This window comes from Canis lupus, chromosome X (assembly GCF_003254725.2).
Source record: "Canis lupus dingo isolate Sandy chromosome X, ASM325472v2, whole genome shotgun sequence".
NCBI lineage: Eukaryota > Metazoa > Chordata > Mammalia > Carnivora > Canidae > Canis > Canis lupus.
In genome coordinates, this window is record NC_064281.1 from 9,582,360 (window position 1) to 9,605,299 (window position 22,940).

Sequence of the window (22,940 nt, forward strand, 5' to 3'; positions counted from 1 at the left end):
TAAATCTTCTAATTTGACTCACCTCCTGATTGGAAGTTTTTCCACAGACCAGCTTCTGGCTTTCTGTATTTCAAACTTGCTTTCTCCTCCACTACCCCATACTTCTGGTGCTTCTAGGCATGATTGATCGCACACATTAATATTCTTTGCTTCTGGGCCTAAATGTCATGGTTCCAGATGAGTCATCCCGGGAGAAGATGGAAGTATTCCTGAAAGCCATTCCTACATCAGGATGACTAATAATAACTTAGGTATAATTACAAATATTTCCCACTAAACCCACTCTCTCCTAGTCAGATTTTTTTTTTCTGAGTCAGATTTCAAAAATGCCATGGCCATCTCCAGTGCCACCCAATACAAAGACGGGGTGTCGTAGTGGAAAGAGACTTAACGAATTATGGGTGAAATATATTACTTTTGCAAATTTTATCAAAACGTATGAGCATGTGGAAACGTTGCCTTGAAAGGGGCCCAGGTGTGCTGTGGAGCCTTTAAGCTTCATTAGTTTCCTGGGCAATCCACTTCAAGGAACAGGAGTAGGTAACTGGATAATGCATTCTACTAGAACCTTCTCCATCCTCTTTTGTTGAATCCACCTATGGTGTTGCATGGTTGTGCATATATTTTAATACACGCTCATATTCGCCATATCTCTTTCTCTCATTGTTCCAACATTTCCAAAGGAAATAGCTATGTTAGAACCATAGTTCAAAGCAATCTATTACAGGGGCGCCTGGGTGGCTCAGTTGGCTAAGCATCTGCCTTTGGCTCAGGCCACAATGCCGGGGTCCTGGGATCCAGCCCCACGTTGGGCTTCCTGCTCAGTGAGGAGTCTGGCTCTCCGTCTCCCTCTGCCCCTCCTCCCTGCTCATGCTCCCGGTCCCTCTCTCTCTCTCTCTCTCAAATAAAAAAAGAAGTAGATTCTTTTTAAAAATGTTTAAAGTGATCTATTACACACAGAAACAATTTTTAGTAGTTATTTTTCCCCATATGAAGCAAGAGTTGTACTTTCAGGTTGAGAAAGAAATTTGTATGTGATGATTTCAATAATGCTAACACTTTGCCAGGAATATAGGAGATTTTAAAGGAAATAAAATTATTTCTACACTACCACAATGATAAAAGTTTCTGCCTATTATGAAAATAAAACTTTGAATAAAGTGTAAAACAAGCCACCAGCAAGTTGTTGAAAAGGCTTTATTCTTCTGACGAACAATCCTTGCCTGTTTGAATAAGATTCACATTTTCTTTCTAAATCTCATCTACAAAGCTTTATAAAATGAATCTAGATTTATTAATCATTTCTGTATCTTTCATCAGTAGCCCGAAAAATCTTAATGAAGACTCTACTGACATTAGAAGATCCATTGCAAGAAGAAAGACTCTTTGTGTAGATTTATGGGGGCGGGGCGGAGGGGGCGTGCAGATAAATCTGTGTCCTCCTGGATCTTAGTGAATTTTTTCTGGTCCAGCGTGTGTGTGTGTGTGTGTGTGTGTGTGTGTGTGTCTCTTACATACAACCCAACCAAACACTTCCTTTTGCAAATATTATGATTATCATTATCTCTGTTGCACCAGGGGAATTTTCAGCATTCTAAAAATAATTTCAATTCTATGGAGTCAGAATGTTTTTAGTTACTGCTGCGCAAACAGTGGGGTTTCACATCAGATCCATCTTGAAATACTATTAAAGACTCAGAGAATGATAAAAATATGAAAAATGCTTTGAAAATTAGGATAAGTAAACCTGATTAAAATCAACTTCTATACTAGCCAAAGGATAAAATTCTAGTGTTAATGGTTGAGCTCCAAGGCCTGATAAAAACCTGTTTCCTTTCTCTCTTCCTCATCTTCTGTTTGCTTCCTTTCTCACTGTCTTTTTTTCTGTGCTACTTCAACAGCAGCTAGGACTGGTTTTAGCTCCACCCTTAACCCCTTGTCTACCGGCCTTCGTCAGAAATCCTCAATCTAGGAGTAAGGAGGAGCCAGGTAGGCTCAAGGCAAAAGGTATGCCTTAAGGCAAATTTTTTCCTTCTTGTTTTCTTCCCAAGTCACCTGCTGTTGATTTTAAATTTTTGTACAACTGGATTAACATTTCCTCTCCCACTTGTACATATTTCATGATCATTATAAGCAATTCATTTTATTATCACCTTCAGCCATGCAAAATTAACTTTTTCGATTTGATTCATTTTGCTCACAAATACCACAATGAATACTAGTTACCGAGGTCTAAAAATTGCTCAATTTTTATAAAAAGCTTGAGGGTAAAAATTAATATTCGTGGAGATTGCCCAGGGAAAGTGAAATCCATTGCTGACTCTAGATCTTCATGAACCCCAGGTTAAGGACCTTTGCGGTAACCAAGCATGTACATTAGTTATTACTGCATAACAAATAACCCCCCAATTCTCGGGAGCTTGCAACAACAAATATCTATTTTTTCATGCACTGGTCTTTGGATCAGCTACAGCTTGCTAGTACTCATCTGGGATTAGGAGGATTTGCCGCTTTCCCTCTTCCTCCTCCTCTTCCTCTCCCTCTGTGAAGACTGTGAGCCTTCCCCCCAGGTGGGTGTTCACATGCGCTCTCTCTCTTTAAAATAACAAACAAACGTAAAGAAATAAAATCTTTAAAAATAAGATAAGATAAATAAAAACAGAGAGATCTAGGGTTTGAGCCATTATATAAGCATCTGATCCCAGCCATTATTCTTTGTTTTGTGTTTTGGGGTAATTTTTTAGCTCTGTGCCTTTCATCTTCTCATTATGGACCAATACTATTAGCTTGATTCTTCAGTTTTTCAAATATCCAGTTCCTTTCCTCTTACATCTGGCTTTGGAGTATTTCAAAGGTTAAATGAGGCACTTTCCATAATTGGGAAAATATACGGCAGAGGTTGGGGGTGCTGTTAAGCTTAAGAATGCAAGGAGGTGACACTTTAGGTAATAATACAATTCATCCGGACACATGGTAAGTGCTGGCGAGATATCTATAAATATTAATAGGTTATCTTTATATTATGTGTCTGTTTTAGTTATTTGCCTTTTTCTGGAGTCTTCATGAATAATGATACTGACTGTGAGCCTGACCCTTTTAGATAAATGCTACACTATATAATTATATTTTAGAGATACAATATTATTTGAAAAGTCACCTCAATCCTATTCAGACATATTGCATTTTGTCCGGGACTCAAGATCTTTGACGAATGCAAACTTCACTGACATTACTCATTACATTTAGTGGAGACAGGTTGGCTGTGGGCATATTTTTAGCTCCATTAGATAGATGAAATTAGATTGTGCTTTTATGTTTTTGGATTTCCAGACCTTCTGTATCTTCTGAAATCCAAAGTCTGCTTATGGGGTAACTTGAAAATATGTCTACAAATTCTCTGGTATTGCTTCCTTAAGAGGTTAAGTCTAATTCCTCTCCCCTTGAGTGTGGGCTGTACTTAGTGACTCACTTCTAACAAACAGAATGTGACTAAAGTGATGGTACGGGACTTCCAAGGCTGCGAGCTCGAAGTGTGGCCTCTCCTTGCTGTTTCTTTGATGGCTCATTCTCAGGGAAGCCAGCTGCCATGTTGTGAGAACACTCAAAGAGCCCTACGGGGAGGCCCACGCTGCAAGGGACAGGGGCCTCCTGCCCACAGCCATGTGAGCACACCATCTTGGAAGCAGATCCATCGGCCTTCGTCAGCCTTCAGATGACCGCAGCCTTGCTGATGTCCTAACTACAAAATCTCAAGACACCCTGAGTCAGAATCCCCCAGGTAAGCTGCTCCCAAATTCCCATCCCACAGAAACTGTGAGGTGGTAAGTGCAGATTGCTTTGAGCCACTGTTTTGGAGTAATTTGTTGGCAGCAAAGGATAAACAACACAGCTTACCACAGAACTTTGCTGCTGGAAACTCTCCTGAAGGATTTGATATCCACACCATGTGGTGTCTACCATAAGTAGAGTCTGAACTACACGGTGGGTTCATCGTGGTGAGGAAAACAAACCCGGAATCTGCTTTTGGGCCTCTTATCTTTGAATTCCACAAACATGGAGTGAAAGAAAAGGAGCCAAAGGTTTGTGATGTTGAGGAAGTTACTTAATATCACTTGTCCTTGATTTATGAAACAGAGAATAATATTTACTTTGCATTGCTGTGAGGTTGAGAAATGACATTAAAGTACCTAGCATGAGTTGTCACTCGTAAGTGCTTGTTATTATTATTAGAGAGGTGGATTTTCACCACCAGCTTTTTTTTTTTTTTTCCAGACTTCAAGTTAGAGCCCCTGCATGATGCCAAAAATGTCTCATCATTGCATGAGGGTGGAAAGCAGCATTGTCACTGCTAGTTTTGGAAAGTTAGTAACTTGACTAGGAAAAGCTCTCCACTGTCTTTCTCAAAACTGTTGGTTTTAAAACCTCTCAGGGAAATGATGGTGCCATGGTTTAGATTTGACTCAGTGCCTCTCATGAGCTGGATGTGAATGGATCTTCTCATTACTAATCATTTAGAATAATAAATAAGCAAAGTTTTCACTCTGGTGTGCCAACATACGAAGTGCCATCAGTCATTTTGTTGGAAGGAAGGGGGCACGCCTGGGTGGCCCAGCGGTTTAGCGCCTGCCTTGGGCCCAGAGCGTGATCCTGGAGTCTTGGGATCAAGTCCCACCTCGGGCTCCCTGCATGGAGCCTGCTTCTCCCTCTGCCTGTGTCTCTGCCTCTCTCTCTGTGTCTCTCATGAATAAATAAATAAAATCTTAAAAAAAAAAAAAAAGAAAAAAGGAAGGAAGGGGAATATTTCTTATGCTGGCCCATGCGTGTGATATTATTCCAAAGCAATCCTTTCATCATTTAGGTAAGTACATATCCACCATCCCATTATTTAATCCAAAATTGCAGGGGTTCCTCCTTGCCTTAATTATATTGTAGCTTCAACTCCCTGTCATCAGTTATATCGATTTCTTAAGCTGTTGAGACAAGGGGATCTGACACGTACCCACTTTACGCTCCTCTGCTCTAATATTCTGGGACTATTTTTCAAGAGAAAAAGCTCAGAACCTAAAGTTTAGGTAGACGATCAGCAATTTTAAGAGCCCGAATGTAGATAATTGATGTACAAGGTGAAAGAACTAGATGGCGATGAACAAGACAGTGGCTCTGACCAGAGAGCAGGATCCTTGGCTGCCATTTCCTTATATGCGTAATCGCGGCTCCTGGATTGCTCTGTTGTTATGGCAACCACCACTGTATATCACACTGAAATCTGGTATTGAAATGTACTAGAAGCACAAAGCATACATTTTTCATATTTTTCCCAAGTTCTTTTTTCATGGTTTCATGTAGCACTCCAACACGAAACATTTATTGGAGCTTTAAAAATCATAAATCCATACTCTTCCACTCTTGAGATTTGGAACTAGCTTCTATGACTGTAATGGCAATTCCCCCATCAAACGGATCGAATACATTCAAACAATTAGACACTGTCTCAAAGGAAGGGGTGGGGGGGAGGGATTGCCCTTGGTGATCTTCGGTGAAGCTAATCTACATCCCTGTTCGCTGATAGAAGCAGAATTAGTCTGCGGATTCCAAGCTGCAGAGAGAGACAATGTGGGGAGATTTCAAATGAGGAGTTTTTGCTTCTATTCCATCAGCAACAGATCAATGTTGCAGTTCGTGCTGCTCTTTTTAATTCATATGGTAAAGCCGGAGCCTTCCTGAATGAAGACTGGTTGCTCCTCTCTTAGAGCCGCCACTAGCTCCTTCTTATTGCTGCCTCCATGAGACACGCCCTTATCATCAGAATTGCTGGCATTCAAATAATGCGGAGAAGGCTGTAGATTAGAGTTAAATACAGAGCACTAAAACTGTTTTAAAAAAGAAAACTTTCACCAAAAAAAAAAGAAGAAAAGAAAACTTTCAATAACCTAATTCAGGAACTACCAAGGATGCCTCCTAGAAAGAATTTTGCATTAAGCATTCCTATCAAGAGAAAGACCCACATCCATTTATCCGACACATTTAATTCACATTATTCCTCCTTCTCTAGGGAAAAGATTATATAACCGAAAATATTATAACACATGAAAGTAGGACACAGGAAAACCCTGTTGTCGAGTACGTTGCTGACCTGATCTGAGTTTTTTGCAAACATTTCTTAGATGCAAACTTAACAGCTGTTTTCAATAATAATACTATTATAATACTCATTGCCAAGACTAGAGCATATTGCTAAGAATTTGTAAAGAGATCAAAGATCTGGAGTTTTATTTTATTTTAAATTCTTACCCTCTTTTTTTTTTAAGATTTTATTCATTTATTCATGAGAGACATAGAGAGAGAGGCAGAGACACAGGCAGAGGGAGAAGCAGGCTCCATGCAGGGAGCCCGATGCGGGACTCGATCCCGGGTCTCCAGGATCAGGCCCTGGGCCAAAGGCAGGCGCTAAACCACTGAGCCACCCAGGCTTCCCAGATCTGGAGTTTTAAATCTACTTTTCCAATATGAGAGATAACTTGCTGGTTGCAACATCCTTGCCTTGTGATTTTTATTTTTATTTTTATTTTTATTTTTATTTTTATTTTTGATGGAAAAGCCATTGCCATCCACTGGACAATCGCGTTTTAGAAGACAGCTGGAGAGGAAGGAAAGATTTTTCTTCTAATAGCCGAACAGCCCTAAGCTCAAATTTGTAAACTTTGGAAATGGAAATAAAAGTAAAGGCTGAATGAATCAAAATGCCCTTGAGCCAGAAAGCGAGATAGGACGGAGGACAGAATGTCAGCTGATGTATTTTGCTTCCATTCCAGTACCATGGGCAGACTCCAGCTGCTCAGGGGCCTCTTAAAGGAAATGCCCCAACCAGAGGCCTTAGAGGAGGGGACGAGGCCATGCAGTTCCCAGTCAGGCCACCGTCGAGGAAACTGCTGACCTGGTGAGCTTCTGGAATGGATAAGCGGTGTGGTCAGGGCAAATGGCCCGTCGGCCTATACAGCTAGCATCTGACGTTCCTCATGAGGGGTCAGGCTCCTGATTAGGCAAGCTCTGCATTCCTCCTCGGTCTATTAAACCAAGGACTGTGCCTTTGGTACCAGGGCACCCAACCGTGATGCCAAGTCACAGCCCATCAAGGCATACGCCGGACAGTGTATACTAGAACACTTTCATCATAGCCAGAAGGTCTGTTCTTTTTTTTTTTTTTTTTTTATTTTTTTTTTTATTTATGATAGTCACAGAGAGAGAGAGAGGCAGAGACACAGGCAGAGGGAGAAGCAGGCTCCATGCACCGGGAGCCCGACGTGGGATTCGATCCCGGGTCTCCAGGATCGCGCCCTGGGCCAAAGGCAGGCGCCAAACCGCTGCGCCACCCAGGGATCCCCAGAAGGTCTGTTCTAAACGCACAACAGGTGCTAAAAATCAATCAAGGTGATTGGGATGGCTTTAGAAATACGTCTTGAGATAACAGACAAGCTTCAAATGCTTCAAAGTACACGACACCGTAGAAATGAAACCTAATACGTTTTGGCGGCTAAGGGAAAATACACAGGGAAGTCAAGTAGAACTTATGGAATGTTTTTCAAAATTGGAAAACTGTACTCAACGAAGATGTGTGGCCCTTCCCCATGCCAGATACTGTGCTAGGTATGCGTCCCAAACCAAAGACGTATACATCCTAGCCTCATGGTGTGTTCTAGAGAAGGCCAAACAACGACATAGGAATGAGCAGTATGGGTGACTTCTCTGGACCCCTTCTCGGGAACAGAGCATCGACACCCCAGCTGTTGGGAGTGTTGCCCAACTAACTGCTTTCAGCTGCCGCCGTCCCAGCAGGGGAGCACACTGCATCTGCTGTGTTTTTGCACAGAAAATCTATCCAAATATAAAATGAGGGATTGGGGTGCCCGGGTGGCTCAGTAGGTTGACCGTCTGACTTTGGCTCAGGTCATGATCCCGGGGTCCTGGGATCGAGTCCTGCATTGGGCTCCCTGCCCAGCGAGGAGTCTGCTTCTCCCTCTGCCTCTCCCTCTGCAAATGCTTCTCTCTCTCTCTCTCTCTCAAATAAATAATTTTTTTTTAAATGAAGGATTTCTTCCCTTCTCTGTGACCTCTCAGTATTTTCAAGAGACACAAGCCATTGGGCAGCCAAAAGCACAAAGGAAAAATTCTAGGGAAGCAGTGATTAATGTTTAAGACAGCGAGGTCATAGTAAGGCAGGTTTTTCTTATTTGACATAGCATGGTTCTGTGAAATTTGGGGCTTGGGGTTGCAAAGGAAATGATGTTTACAGACCAAGTGAGTTCAGAAGGAAAATCCAGTGTTGGCTAGAAAAAGATTAGAGGCTCAGCCAGGGTAGCTAAAACAAGGCATCCTTATCCTTGTGATGGAGAAAGGTCTTTTTTTAATTTTTTTAAAGATTTTTATTTATATATTCATGAGAGACACAGAGAGAGAGGCAGAGACACCGGCAGAGGGAGAAGCAGGCTCCCTGCAGGGGATGCGGGACTCCATCCCGGGACCCCTGGATCACACCCTGGGCCCAAGGCAGATGCTCAACCGCTGAGCCACCCAGGGGCCCTGAACCCTGGTCTTTGCAGGAGGAATTTCTCCATTCTCTGAGGGCAGTGCTGAGCCCAACACCAGAATTTTCTCTTCGAAGCAACTGCCCATCTTGTCTTTTGGTGCTTTACTGTACTGGTGCTTATCCCAGAAGCTTGAGATGGAATGCAAAGCTTTCTGGTTTGAGCCAGTTCTGCAGGTCCTTGAGCCCAGGAATGCACTCTCTGCTCCTTCCTGCGCCTCCATCTGCCTGTGAAGAACAAAGCCCGCAGGCAACTCAACGAAGCCTTCCCGCTGGAGGGAGAGAGCATCCAGTTCCCAGCGGGCCCCAGTGTGGCCCTTGGCCCAGCAGCACCGGCGGCCCCGGGGCCTGTGGCAACCGCGCGACTTCAGGCCGGGCCCTGGGCTTGCGGAATCGAGGCCGCGGCGTAACAGGAGCCCCGGGAGGTGCGTGCGCCCCATCAGGCCTGAGAAGCAGTGCTCTGGTTCAGTGGTCCTCGAAGTCGGACGTTGGGCAGACTCCGAAAAGCAAAGGGTGGGGATCCCTGGGTGGCTCAGTGGTTTGGCGCCTGCCTTTGGCCCAGGGCGAGATCCTAGAGTCCCAGGATCGAGTCCCGCGTGGGACTCTGGCATGGAGCCTGCTTCTCCCTCCTCTGGTGTCTCTGCCTCTCTCTCTCTATGTCTATCATGAATAAATAAATAAATAAATCTTAAAAAAAAAAAAAAGTAAAGGGTGACCTGTTGCACCGCAGATTGCAGGGAGCACCACCGGCCTTTCTGATCAAGTAGGTCTGAGACGGGACCTACTTGTGTTTCCAGCACATTCCCAGGTGCTGCTGACCAGCTCTGCTGTAGCTCCCTTCCCTCCCTGGTTGGGGAACCAGATTTCCTGTATGCCCCACACTCTCTGACCTCTCCAAGCCCTCTCCAAGCCCTCTCCAAGCCCGAGTTTGTTTGTTTGTTTGTTTCTTTCTTTCTTTCTTTCCTCTTTCTTTTCTTTCTTTCTTTCTTTTCTTCTTTTTTTTTAAATTTTTATTTATTTATGATAGTCACAGAGAGAGAGAGAGGCAGAGACATAGGCAGAGGGAGAAGCAGGCTCCATGCACCGGGAGCCCGACGTGAGACTCGATCCCGGGTCTCCAGGATCGCACCCTGGGCCAAAGGCAGGCGCCAAACCGCTGCGCCACCCAGGGATCCCTCTTTTCTTCTTTTTTAAGAGTTTATTTATTTATTCATGAGAGACACGATCCCAGGACCCTGGGATCATGACCTGAGCCGAAGGCAGACGCTCAACAGCTGAGCCCCCCAGGCGCCCCCCGAGTTTCTTTTCATATTACACGGAGTGATGCTAACTTCACGGTGACAGCTTGAAGACATTTTTAAACGCCAAGCACCTCATTCCCAGGCCTGGCCACGGAATATGCTCCTCAACCTGGGGTCCCCAGACCAGCAGCAGCAGCAGCATCCCCTGGGAGTTCGGGAGACCTGCAGGCTCCGGCCCCACCCCAGACCTGAGCCATCGGAATCTGCAGTGTCCTCAGGCCCTCAGGGCAGAATTATGAGGGTGAAAGTCTGAGAGAAGTTCTACAAGTACGTGGGTCCTCACTTCACAGTTCCAGCAGACGGTACTGAAGCTCAGAGACTGGGGTTTCTAGCCCCAGATCTGGAATCGGAAGCTGGAACCCCTAAACCTCCCCCGGTGTTTCCACTCTCTCAAATGCCACATGCACCCCAAGGACTTGATTCCCCATCTCAGGCCGGAGCGCTCACCGTGACCCCTGCCCACGGGTTTGCAGCCTACTGGGGGGGCACCCAGTGCCCAGAACGTGCATTCACAGCCTACTTGCCTCCTAAGCCGGGGCGCACCCAGAAGTAGGTACAGCCCGACAGGAGAGAAGGGCTTTCTATACCTGAGGGTTTGCTTATTTGACTTTGTAATTGTTTGCTTTGGGTCTCCACACTGAGGTGCTGCTCGAATCCTGGTGGGAAGGGATAGAAGCAAAAGCCACCCCGGGTGTAAAGAGCCCCACAGGGAGAGAAAGGAGACTCTGGGCTGCCAAGGAGAATGACTGGCTCGCAGGGAGAAACCGGGTTCTGCTAGAACACATGGTGCAGCTGAGTTCCCACCACAGAAGGCAGCCCCCTCAATGTTCTGGTGTGGGATTCTTTGCGAACCAAGTACTGTTTGGGAATCATTACCATTTGGAGCTCTTTTATTGTACGAACCAAACGAATCCTTCCTGAACATTCTGATGAACACAACAATACAGAAGTGACTTTAGCAGAGTTGGAAAGGCGGCGTGGCTTTTTTGCATACTTATGAATAGCGACATCTGAAAAATAATCTGGCAGGAAATAGAAAATAACCAAATTGATTCGATAATGAATAAAATTCTGGAAACTGTCACTCCTCCACAAGTTTGTGGCTAATTTTGTCATCAAACTTTCTCTTCGACAGCTCTTATGCTGTGACTGAAAGAGTTCGCTTTCATTATATTAGACATCACGGAGCAGGACTACTTTGTTCTTTCCTTGAAGCTGAAGAAGCCTGGGTGCACATAAACAAGCCATGGCCCCAAACGCTGTGGCTGCAAGATTTACACTGTCCATTAGAGTGGAGATCAATGCAGTGCGATACTCACTTTATAGCTGGAAGAAGTTCAGAGATGGGAAGTAATTTATCTAAAGTCATAGCCAGTCCAGGTTGGGGATATGCTTAAAATTTAGATCCCTAGTCTGAAGCCTCTTCATCTAAAGCATAGACGTAAAAATGATGAGTTCCAAGTAAGAGCTAGATTTTAAACTTTGAGTCTTGATTTCTTTTTTTTTTTTTTTTTGAGATTTTATTTATTTATTTGATGGAGAGAGAGCACAAGCAGGGGGGAAGGGCAGAGGGAGAGTGAGAAGCAGACTCCCCAATGAGCAGGGAGTCCGATCCCAGGACCCTTGGATCGTGACCTGAGCTGAAGGCAGATGCTTAACCAATGGAGCCACCCAGGCGCCCCTGAGTCTTGATTTCTTTACCTAGCTATATTTTCTCCTCCCTGGCCCTTCAGCACTGACATCTCCTGAATATAGCACCAGGGTTATGTCCACGAAAACAGAAGCAACATTGGGGAAAATGGATTTCAGCTAGGCCCTAATCAAAAGCCCACTTGTGAGAATTTGGCCTCCAGTTCAAGACTGGGGAGAGCCTCTTTGGATGAATCCACACCTCAACTCATTTAATGAATGAGGGATCTCAGAAATTCGCCTCCTCCCTCTCCAATCCCCAAACACACCTCAAGATTCAGGTGATGGGAAAAGCAAACAGTGACTGCCTCTAAGCTGGAGAGGATAGTGATTTTTGGCTAAGAAGGAAGGAGCAAGGGGGAATTTTCTGGGGTGAAAGTAATGACGATTTTCACCGGAGTTTGCATTAGGTGGCGTGGCATGGATTTGTCAAAACTCACGGAACGGTACACTGAAGATCTGTGTGTTTTGTTGTATGTGAATTTTACCTATAGCAAAACATTGGGTCATGAGACAAACTCCCAGGGTAAATATTTGGGATGGTGACAGGGTTAAGAGCTAAATGTGTTAAATTTGCATTTTCATCAGCTCCGTCATCATCTTCACCAACCACAACGTAGGAAAGTCTTTAGACCATGTCCGTAGAGACGGGTGGGTGGAAGTAAGAAGAAACATGTATCTGAACTAGAAGATGCCTGTTCCGGGACAATTGCCTTTCTGCTGGCACCGCCAGGAAACCAGACCTTTGCCCTGAACTGAGCAGGCTTCCTTTTGCAGTCAGTCCTCATGTAAAAATAATCCCTAGGGTTGTGGGGGTTGGGGGTGTGGAGAGTGAGGAAGCTATAGACTAGCGGGAACTCTGTGGTGAATCCCTTGGAGGAGACCCCACGCAGGCTGGTGGCAGTTGGGCGTCTCCAGGTCTCTGATGTCTTTCCCTAAGTAAATGTAGAAAAGGGACAAGAACTGGCAGGGAGGAGAGGCCCTGCTCCAGGATATAATCCATGGCATTATGGGTTTGGGAAAAATGATAAAAGTATGTGGGTAAAGAATAAATGTTATTGAAATTGTATTGTTTCAGGGTCTTTACCCTCCTGTTCCCACTTTGAATCTCACTCTATATCCTCAGTTTACCAATGTGGCGTGCTTCTTCTATTATCATGCAAATTTCAAGCATAGAAAATACAGAGAATAATATAACAAAGAGTAGTATATCCGTGATCCAGTTTTAGTACACCTGGCTGGCTCAGTCCGTGGAACATGTGATTCTTGATCTTGGGGTGGTGAGTTGGAGCCCCACGTTGGGCATGGAGCCTACTTAAAAAAAAAAAAGGATATTTCCTTTTTCTCTTTTTAAGATTTCATTTTTAAGTAATCGCTACACCAGATGTGGGCCTTGAACCCACCACCCCACAGATCAAGGGTCACATACTCCACTGACTGAGCCAACCAGGTGCCCCAGATGACTTCTTTTTCAAGATTGCAGGCGTGTTTTATTTTTTGATCAGTGATTATTAATAACTAAATAGTTCAACTGAATCAGAGTTGTCCTTCTATTAACATTTACCCTCTTGACTTTTTCCTCACTTTTATGTTATATGCACTCGGAAGTAGGCACTTGGACATGGAAATTGGTAATTGGATATTACTCCTGTTTTCCTAAACAGGTGCGTATATCTGAATGAGTGACTGCTCTTAGCTTTTTTGATCTATAATTTATAGAGATTTTTTTTTTACTTAATAGAGTTTTTGTTAAAATAATGGAGACATACCTGCTTTTATATCTCTACAGACTCTACAGTCTGGTTGCTTTATAATTGTATTCTTTTCAGCTTTATGGAGATACAACTGACGTATAGCGCTGTCTAACGTCAAGGTGTACAACGTGATGAGTTAATACACGTATATATTGTGAGATGATTACCACAATAACATTAATTAACACCTCCATCACCTCACATAATTACTTTTTGTTGTTGTGATGAGAACACTTAAGTTCTACTCTCTTAGCAACTTCCAAGTATATAGTGCCATATTGTTAACTGTAGTCACCATGCCATACATTAGATTCCCAGAAGTTATTCATCTTATAAATGTGAATTTGTACCCCTTGACCAACATCTCTCTATTTTCTGCACTCCCTAGCCCCTGGCAACCACCAATCGACTCTGTTTCCGAGTTTGGCTTTTTTAGATTCTGCATGTAAGTGAGGTCATACAGTATTTGTTTTTCTCTGACATATTTCACTTAACATAATGACCTTGAGGTCCATCCATGTTGTCACAAGTGGCAGGATTTCCTCCTTTCTCATGGCTGAATAATATTCCATTGTGTGTATATATGTGTATTATATATCCATATAGATATTATATATAATGGATATAATGGATATATAATGGATAAAGAAGATGTTTCCATATGGATATTATATATATATAATTACCACAATAATATAATATATTATATATTATATTATTATAATAACATATAATGTATATTTATACAATACATATAAATATATAATATATAATTACCACAATAATATTTTTTAAAGATTTTATTTATTTATTCATAGACACAGAGAGAAAGAGGCAGAGACACAGGCAGAGGGAGAAGCAGGCTCCATGCAGGAAGCCTGATGTGGGATTCGATCCTGGATCCCCGGGATCACACCCTAGGCTGCAGGCGGCACCAAACCGCTGTGCCACCGAGGCTGCCTTTACCACAATAATATTAATTAACACCTCCATAACCTCACATAATTACTTTTTGTTGTTGTGATGAGAACACTTAAGATCTATTATTATTATATATATATAGTATATATATATATAATATCCATATGGAAACATCTTCTTTATCCATTCATCTATCCAGGGACATCTAAGTTGTTTCTGTATCTTGGCTATTGTGAATAATACTGCAATGAATATAGAAGTTCAGATATCTCTTTGAGATCCTGATTTCATTTCCTTTGAATATGTACCCAGAAGTGGAATTGGTGGATCATATGGTAGTTCTATCTTTAATTTTGTGAGAAACCACCTGTTTTCCACAGTGGCTGCACCAAGTGTTGCTCCCACCAACAGTACACAAGGGTTCCCTTTTCTCCATTTCCTTTCCAACACGTGTCATCTCTTGTCTTTTTGATACTAACTATTCTAACAGGTTAGAAGTGATATCTCCTTGTGGTATTGATTTGTATTTCCCTGACAATGAGTGATGTTGAGCATCTTTTCATGTATCTGTTGGCCATCTGGATGTCTTCTTTGAAATATGTCTATTAGGTCCTCTCTTCATTTTTTTAAGTTGGATTCCTTGGTTTTTGCTATTGAGTGGTATGAGTTCCTTACATATTTTGAATAATAGCCACATGTTACAGCACTATCCGCAATTTCAAAATTTTAAAATGGAAATCTTATTTGTAATGTAAGTCAGTAGTTCTCCAACATTTTGGTCTTGGGAGCCATTTAATCTTAAGAATCACTGAAGACTCCAGAGAGCTTGTCTTTGTATGGATTTTAGCAATTGGTGTCACCAAGTTAGAGATAAAGGCAGAGAAAAATTTCTGAATACTTATGTATTAATTTATTTAAAAATCACAGTAACAAACCCAATATATGTTAACATAACACATTTTCATGGAAATAGCTATTTTCTTAAATAAAAAGTTCATTGGGAAAATGGCATTGTTACACACTTTTGCAATCTCTTTAATGTCTGCCTTAATAGAAGCAGCTGAAGTCTCATTTTTGCTTCTATAGTCAATAGATTCTGGAACATTGTTTTGTCTGGAAAATATAGAGAAAATCCAGCCTCCCACAGATATGTCTTTGGAAATAGGAGAAGTATATTAACAGCTTTTTCAGGTAGTTGTGGACGTTCTCCTTTGGTACTACACCAAATTGTGAAAAGTGGTAGTTTCTGAGGAAAATATGCATTATGAGATTTGAAACCATAATAATGATGTTTTTGTACTCTGTTACATTAAAATTCACTGGTTTACCTTACATTTTGAATGAATATTTTACCCATGCATGATTTTGTAACATCATGCATTGATCATGAGGGAAATATTATTTCATTGAGTTATGCAGCTCTTCCCTATACAGTATAGAATGAAAGCACACTCTTTAGTACCACTGATCTCCTCAGAGGAGTCTTTAAGTGATGTGAAGCTGTCAAGCCCATGGGGGCATATTCAAGTTTCCTAAAATTGTAACTGTCACTTGAAAACGCAAGCTCAAACTCAAATGTTATTATTGGCAGCAAATACTGTCAATTGTTTTCCTTAAACTGACAAGCCCGTTTTGTTCATTTTTGAGAAAATGTCTGTCTAATCCTCAACTCTGTAAAGTCCCTGGTTGTCAGTTAGCCTTTCAAGTTAAAATGGTGTCACATGAAAACAGCAGCTAGTTTATCTGGCAACTCAAATATTAGCACTTCAGTCACTGGAGTGCTTTTCCTTGAGACAGTATATGAACATTGGTAGGCGGCAGAAAGGATTTAGACGTACTTCTCACTTGGTCACACAGAATTTAAGAAGATGTGTACCCAAGGGTTGAAAGGTAGTAAAAGTAATAATTTTACTGGCATTTGTATTTTCTGCGAGTGCATGGTGGTGAAAAGCACAATCCCCACTAGTACAGTGTGGTGCCAATGCCTCGATTCACATTCAGGTGCCAGTGGCTGTACTGCTCCCTGCCTTTGGTTGTTTTTTTTTGTTTTGTTTTGTTTTGTTTTTAAGATTTTATTTATTTGACACAGAGAGAGAGAGAGAGCGAGAGCACAAGCAGTTGGAACAGCAGGCAGAGGAGAGAGAGAGAAGCAGACTCCCCACTGAGCAGGGATCCCAATGTGGGGCTCTATCCCAGGACCCCTGGATCATGACCCGAGCTGAAGGCAGATGCTTAACCGACTAAGCCCCCGAGGAGCCCCTGCCCACTGCTTTATAGCACTAGTGCAAATCAAATATCAACAAGGTGAGAAAGGCAAATAACATCTTGGAGGCATTATGAGAATAGTTTTGACTTCACAGAACCCTTGGAAGGGTCTTGGGGACCCCCAGGTATCTGGGGACCACACTTTGAGATCCACTTATAAAGGCTCTCAATATTTTTTAATCTCCTTCAGGGAATTTTTTTTCTTTTAGGTAAATTTGATATCAGAATTTTACATATTTAGCATTACAGATGAATTTAGCATTCTTTTATTCAGGAATTACATGTGTATATACATTGTAATGTGCTGGCAATACAATGGTGAGCAAAAAAGTCTTTGCCCTTATGGAATTTCTGTTCTGGGTGAGATAAGCTGTAATCCCATCATCAGGTAATTGTAAATGTACAGTTGTCTTAAGTGCCACGAGAACCACAGTTGGGCCCGTTGGCTTAAAATGCAGGTGGGAGGTTAAAACACAATGTTCCTAAGGACATAATATTTGCCTTAAAACCTCAAGGGTCAATAGGTATGAGCAGGTGGAGGAGGTGGTGATGAGTGGTGAGAGAGTGTTCCAGGCAGCAGGACTAGCATATGCAAAGGTCCTGAGGCAGGAGGGAACTTGGCATGTTGCAGAAATGGGAAGCAGTTCTGAAAAGGAGGGAGGCTGATGGGAGATAATGCCAGAATGGAAAGTATAGATGAGAATATTTCATAGTCTCCACTAACATGTTGGCTTTTATGTAGAGAACAAAGAGATGCCATTGACGTGTTTCTAGAAAGGGTGGCTTAATCAAATTGGCATATGAAAAGATCACCTGTGCAGCAATGTTGAGAATCAATGGATGATGTCGGGGGTCAGGCAGATGAATGCAGGGAGCCATTTTTCAGATGGGGAAGCTCAGAAATGTTGATGTTTGCCAAGAATTACACCACTCCCAGTCTTAAAAGTAGGATTTCCAGATGGTCTCTTATTTTTTCAGCTTCATTGAGGTATAATATAATCGACAAATAACATTGTAATATATTTAGCTTTGCTATTTTTTCTTCAAGCAACTGAATGATAATTCTGATACAGAGGGTTCCAGGTTTGGTGAGAGGGGTCATGGACCCCTCTCAGATTGTACTGACAACTATTAACCTTCTCCCTAGCAAGGTTCACATTTGTACATGCACAAAATTGATACCACATTTCTAGAGATTTTCAGGTCTTTTGAAACCCATCCAGAGATTGCCCAAGACCATTTGAAACCCAAGGTTAACAAGGCTTATTCTAGGGACTTTCAAAGCCATCACTGGTGTTAAGTTGTCACCGGTGGATTTTAAAAATAATCATTGAAAACACCAACCACTTTAGTTTTCCAGATTAAAAATGGGCTACTCTTCATAGAATTACCATGTAACCCAGCAATTCCACCCCTGGGTATGGGTTCCAAAGAACTGAAAGCAGGTGTCTAAACAAAAACTTCTACACGCATGTTCATAGCAGCACTATTCACAATAGCCAAAAGATGGAAACATCCCAAACGTCCATCAGTGGATGAATGGATAAACAAATTGTGGTCCAGTCATACAATGAAAGTATTTGGCAGTAAAAGGAAATGAGGTCCTGCTGCGTGCTACGACATGGATGAACCTTGAAAAGGTTATATTAAGTGAGAGAAGCCAGATACAAAAGGCCACGGGTCATATGATTCCATTGATGTGACTTGTGCAGAATAAATACATCCGTAGACAGCAAGTAGATGGTGGTTGTCTGGGACTGAGGAGGGAGCAAAGGGAATGGCTGCTTCACGGGTACAGGGTTCCTGTGGTGATGAAAATGCTCTGGAATTAGATAGAGGTGATGCTTGCATAACATTGTAAATGTACCAAAGGCCACAAAGTAGACAGTAATAGATGGACTTTTTAAAGACTTTAAACCCGAAGCACCATTCTTTGTATTTTTTTTATTTTTTATTTTTTTCCCATTCTTTGTATTTTGTCTTTTTGGCCTCTTCCCTGAGCTGCTCTGGGTCAGCTATTTCTTCCTCGTTGACTATGACAGTGGTTCTCAAAGGTGGGGGTGGGGGAGGGGGTGGGTTGTTGTGACTCACAGGGGACATTCAGTGATGTCTGGAGACAGTTTGGTTGCCACAGCCTAATGCTATCTAGCAGACAGAGGCCAGGGATGCTGCTAAATATCCTACAATGCGCCGGACAGCCCTCACAGCAAAGAATTCTCTGACCCCAAATGTCAACAGGGCTAAGGCTGAGAAACTCAGGATTATAGTATAGATACCATCTAATTGAAAATGCCAATAACTACTTATTGTGGGCGATCTTATGGAGACAGCTCCCATTCTCTTGGTCTCTGTGGCTTGTGATGCCAGATGCTGAGACAGCACCGAGGAGAGAGTTCTGGAACTCTATAGGGAAATCACAGACCTCAGCCTTGTGACTTACTGATTCCACAAAGGCTATATCCCATAAGGTCCTGGAGCGTGCAGCCATCTCGGAACAATAAATGCAAGTTAACCCTTCCATATCCAGCCCCATGGATTCTGCGTGCTGGCTGCCCGGCCAAGATGAGCAGATTAAGGAATCAGAATGTTTTTTACAGCATAAGAACAGCATGATCTATAATGGGAGGAAATGAGCATATTTATTATCATTTTTCCTTATCATTTCAATTATCCTCACTAATAATTGCATCGTCAGTGATTTCATTCTGAACCAAGGCTTATTTATTTATTTTTATTAATCTACTTATAGAAGGTTGGTCTTTTTATCTTACAAGGGAAACACTGGCTATATGGATCAGTTTCATTTTCTTGAATATTATTTGAATATTGGTAAAAAACAAATGCTTTTAAAACAGGCATGATCTTGGATGAAAATCAGATCCTCCATCTTAAAAACCTCATCACTGTCTTTCTGGAAGGGAGCAAACCCATGCTGCATAAAATGGCAAAAGATTCTTAAATATTCTCCTTATTATTCTGCAGAGAGACAACATGTTCAAAACACCCTTAACTACACTTACATTGCTTTAGAAAATACCTTAGGGAAAACCTTCAGTAATTATTTACTTGCTGGATGATTTACTCTCTGAAAAATATGCTTGGTTTCTCCCTAGCTGCAGAAAAATGTTACAACTAGGAGATACCATGTTGAACACATTGTTCGAGGATTCAGAGGTCACACGGGGGAGGGGGCTCATTATAGTTCCTCTATAATGGGTTTGCCAGATGCATCTGTACTTGACCCGGCAGTGGTAAACTTTCCAACAGGGGCCATCCAGAATAAATGGAAAAGTCATGTTCGAGGACAGGGGGCACTTGCTTATGTGAATTCACTCTTACTGAAAATGCCAGGAAATCAAATGCATATTTTTCTTCATCTAGGGCTCTGGCCAACCCTTTCTTTTCTTTGTTTTTTTTTTTTTTTAAGATTTTATTTATTTATTTATTTATTTATTCATGAGAGACACAGAGAGATAGAGAGAGAGGCAGAGACACAGGCAGAGGGAGAAGCAGGCTCCATGCAGGGAGCCCGACGTGGGACTCGATCCCAGGACTCCAGGATCACACCCTGGGCCCAAGGCAGACGCTAAACCCCTGAGCCACCCAGGGATCCCCAGGCCAACCCTTTCTAATAGCAGTGCACACTTCCGTGGGGCCACTGAGGCCAGGACTTCATATGTTTGAAACTGGAAGACTATTGCTGCGATAGGAAGTGATGTATTTGAAAGAAATTAACAAATACACACAAGGGCGGGCATGAGTCTCTCAGCACGGAAATGGATTCTGTCCTCAAATGGTTGTATGGAAACATCTGTTTCAAACCATTCTGAACTAGGAAGAATGTGGGGACCATGGGGATCCCTGGGTGGCTCAGTGGTTTAGCGTGATCCTGGAGTCCCTGGATGGAGTCCCACGTCGGGCTCCCTGCATGGAGCCTGCTTCTCCCTCTGCCTGTGTCTCTGCCTCTCTCTCTCTCTATGTGTCTCTCATGAATAAACAAATAAAATCTTAAAAAAAAAAAAAAAAAAGGAATGTGGGGGACCAACCATATGATTCGCCTGGAAAACCATTACCTCACAGTCTTGACCTAAGGGATAGTGTCTGGACAGGGGAGGAAACAGAAGCGGCCTTGGAATCACATCCTTTTAAAAACAAAACAAAACCCATGTCCTTATGCTTTTTTTGGAGAGTTTTTTCACAGCATAAAAATCCCCCAAATATCCTCTTTGTGTTTATTTTTTTAACCCCTTACAGTTTCCCCATGGTTAGTATCTTTCAAGACTGTGGCATATTTATAAAAATGAAGAAACTGAAATTGGTGCATTATAATTTAACCAAGCCCCAGACATTATTTGAATTTCACCAGTGTTTCCGTAACGTCCTCTTTCTGTTCCAGGATCCCATCCAGGACACTACATTGCATTTAGTCATTATTTCTCCTACTCTTCTTTCTTGGCTTTTGATGACCCCCTCTTTTCTTTTGCCTAAGCCCACAAGCTTCAAAATAGGCTCTTGAGAAGCCCTTCTAGACACACCAGGGCCAACTTTTCAATGGTGTCTACGGTAAGGGAGAAAAAACTTTTCCCCTACTTTTTCAGTTTTTCGCTTGGGTCCCTGGAAATTAAACGGACACAAGACAGATTAACAAGAGAAAAACTGAGTTTATTAACATGAGCAGAGTGCATATATGTGGAAGAAATTCAGTGCTACCTCAAAGTACTGGTTAGAACTTGAGTTGTTACGGCATCTTAATAAGAGCAATAGATTTGCAGAGAAGTGACAAGACAAAAAGAAAAACAGGCTTAGGCTTTTAGGAGTGACAAGCCATGGCAAAGTAAATACATGGGGGGAAACTAATGGAAGATAATGGCTATTTATCTTCTCATCTCAGGGCTGATAAGAGTCTAGGGTTGTTCCTAGTGGTTAGGAGTCTAAGATTTGTCCCCCTTCTTCCTGGTACCAGACAGAGAGATACCTCTGCAAATGGAATTTTATGTTCTGCTTTGAGGCCAATGGAGGGAAGGCAGGGAGCTTTTTTTGGGGGGTATCTGCTGTTTCCCAATTTTCTTCAGCTCAAAATAATCTCACGCCAAAGTTGTATGTTTGGAGGTGGCATATTGGGATACCCTGCACTATAATTCAAGAAACAAATAAACAAAAAGCAAACAATAACAACAAACAATTTTAAAAACCAATCAAAAACACTTGGGAGGGACACCTGGGTGGCTCAGCGGTTGAGCGTCTGCCTTTGGCTCAGGGTGTGATCCTGGGATCCGGGATGGAGTCCCACATCGGGCTCCCTGCGAGGAGCCTGCTGCTCCCCCTCCCTATGTCTCTGCCTCTCTCTGTGTCTCGCATGAATAAATAAATAAATCCTTAAAAAAAGAAAAACTTTGGAAAATTAAAAAATTCAGCCAAGAGGCTCTCCTGGTTGCTGTTTAACCTGCACAAAATCAGTTATCATCCATTTAATGAATTTGTTTTCTATGTTTTTAGTGCCTATTCTGGCATAAGTCAATGTGTAGCTGGCTCTGTCTCATGGGTCAGAAGAAGAGGTCATCAGGCAATAGGAAAGACTAGACTAAAAAAAAAAAAAAAAAAAAAAAAGGAAGGACTAGACTAGGCAAGCAAGATATTAGAAAATAGACTTCTGCATTGGGAAAGACCAGAAGTTTGGACCAGACCACGCCTAGTTATATGAGGGGAAGTTGAGAGAGCTGGACCATAGAACATTTGGGAGACCACAGACAGATAGCTTCAGAAATTGGAGTAAATAGCAGGAGCATGGGGGCAAAGGGTGGGAAAGGTGGGCAGATGGACTAGCAGTGAGTGCCAGAGAAGGGTTAGGTACATGCAGTAGCCAGTCTGCGAGGAGCAGGAGGTTGGCCAGAAAGATCAGAAAGGACATAAGCCTGGGCTCCCAGTGCCTATGAATCAGAGGCAGGATCCCGGCTTGAGATCCAGAGCTTGGGTTCTGAGTTGTATCTCTGGCAGGGCTCGGGCAGGCAGACACTACCCAGGAGCAAGACACCTGGGATACCAAGGTAAAGAGGTGCACACAGGAACCCCAGCATTCTAATTAGGGTAAGGTCACAGCAAGGTCAGAACCCAGGTTAACTTGACGTTGGAGTAACTTCCCTACCAAACAAAAGATGCTCAATTCTCCCTGAAGTTTCAACCTTGGCATCAGTGAGGTTTGGGACTGGATAACCCTTTGGTGTGGGGGCTGTCCTGTGACTTTGTAGAAAGTTTAACATCATCCCTAGCCTTGACACACTAGATGCCCGTAGCACCCCCATCCCCTGCCAAGTTGTGATGATCAAAAATGTCTCCAAATGTTGCCACACGCCTCCTGGGGACAAAATCACTCCTGTTGAGAACCACCGCTCTACAGTGAGGCTGACTCAGTAAGAGGCATTAAATGGCCTC

The 22,940-nt window shown here is 42.6% G+C and overlaps 1 long non-coding RNA gene across 3 annotated transcripts in view; it reads left to right on the forward strand.

Annotated features, from left to right (window-relative positions):
• Nucleotides 1-3,470: 3,470 nt before the first annotated feature.
• The window catches only part of LOC112652927 (uncharacterized), a 59,652-nt gene continuing 40,182 nt past the window's right edge, over nt 3,471-22,940 (forward strand). For all 3 annotated transcript variants that reach the window (XR_004813148.2, XR_003131820.3, XR_004813147.2), the window contains exon 1: nt 3,471-3,778. This is a non-coding gene — a long non-coding RNA (uncharacterized LOC112652927). The remainder of the gene's footprint in view (nt 3,779-22,940) is intronic.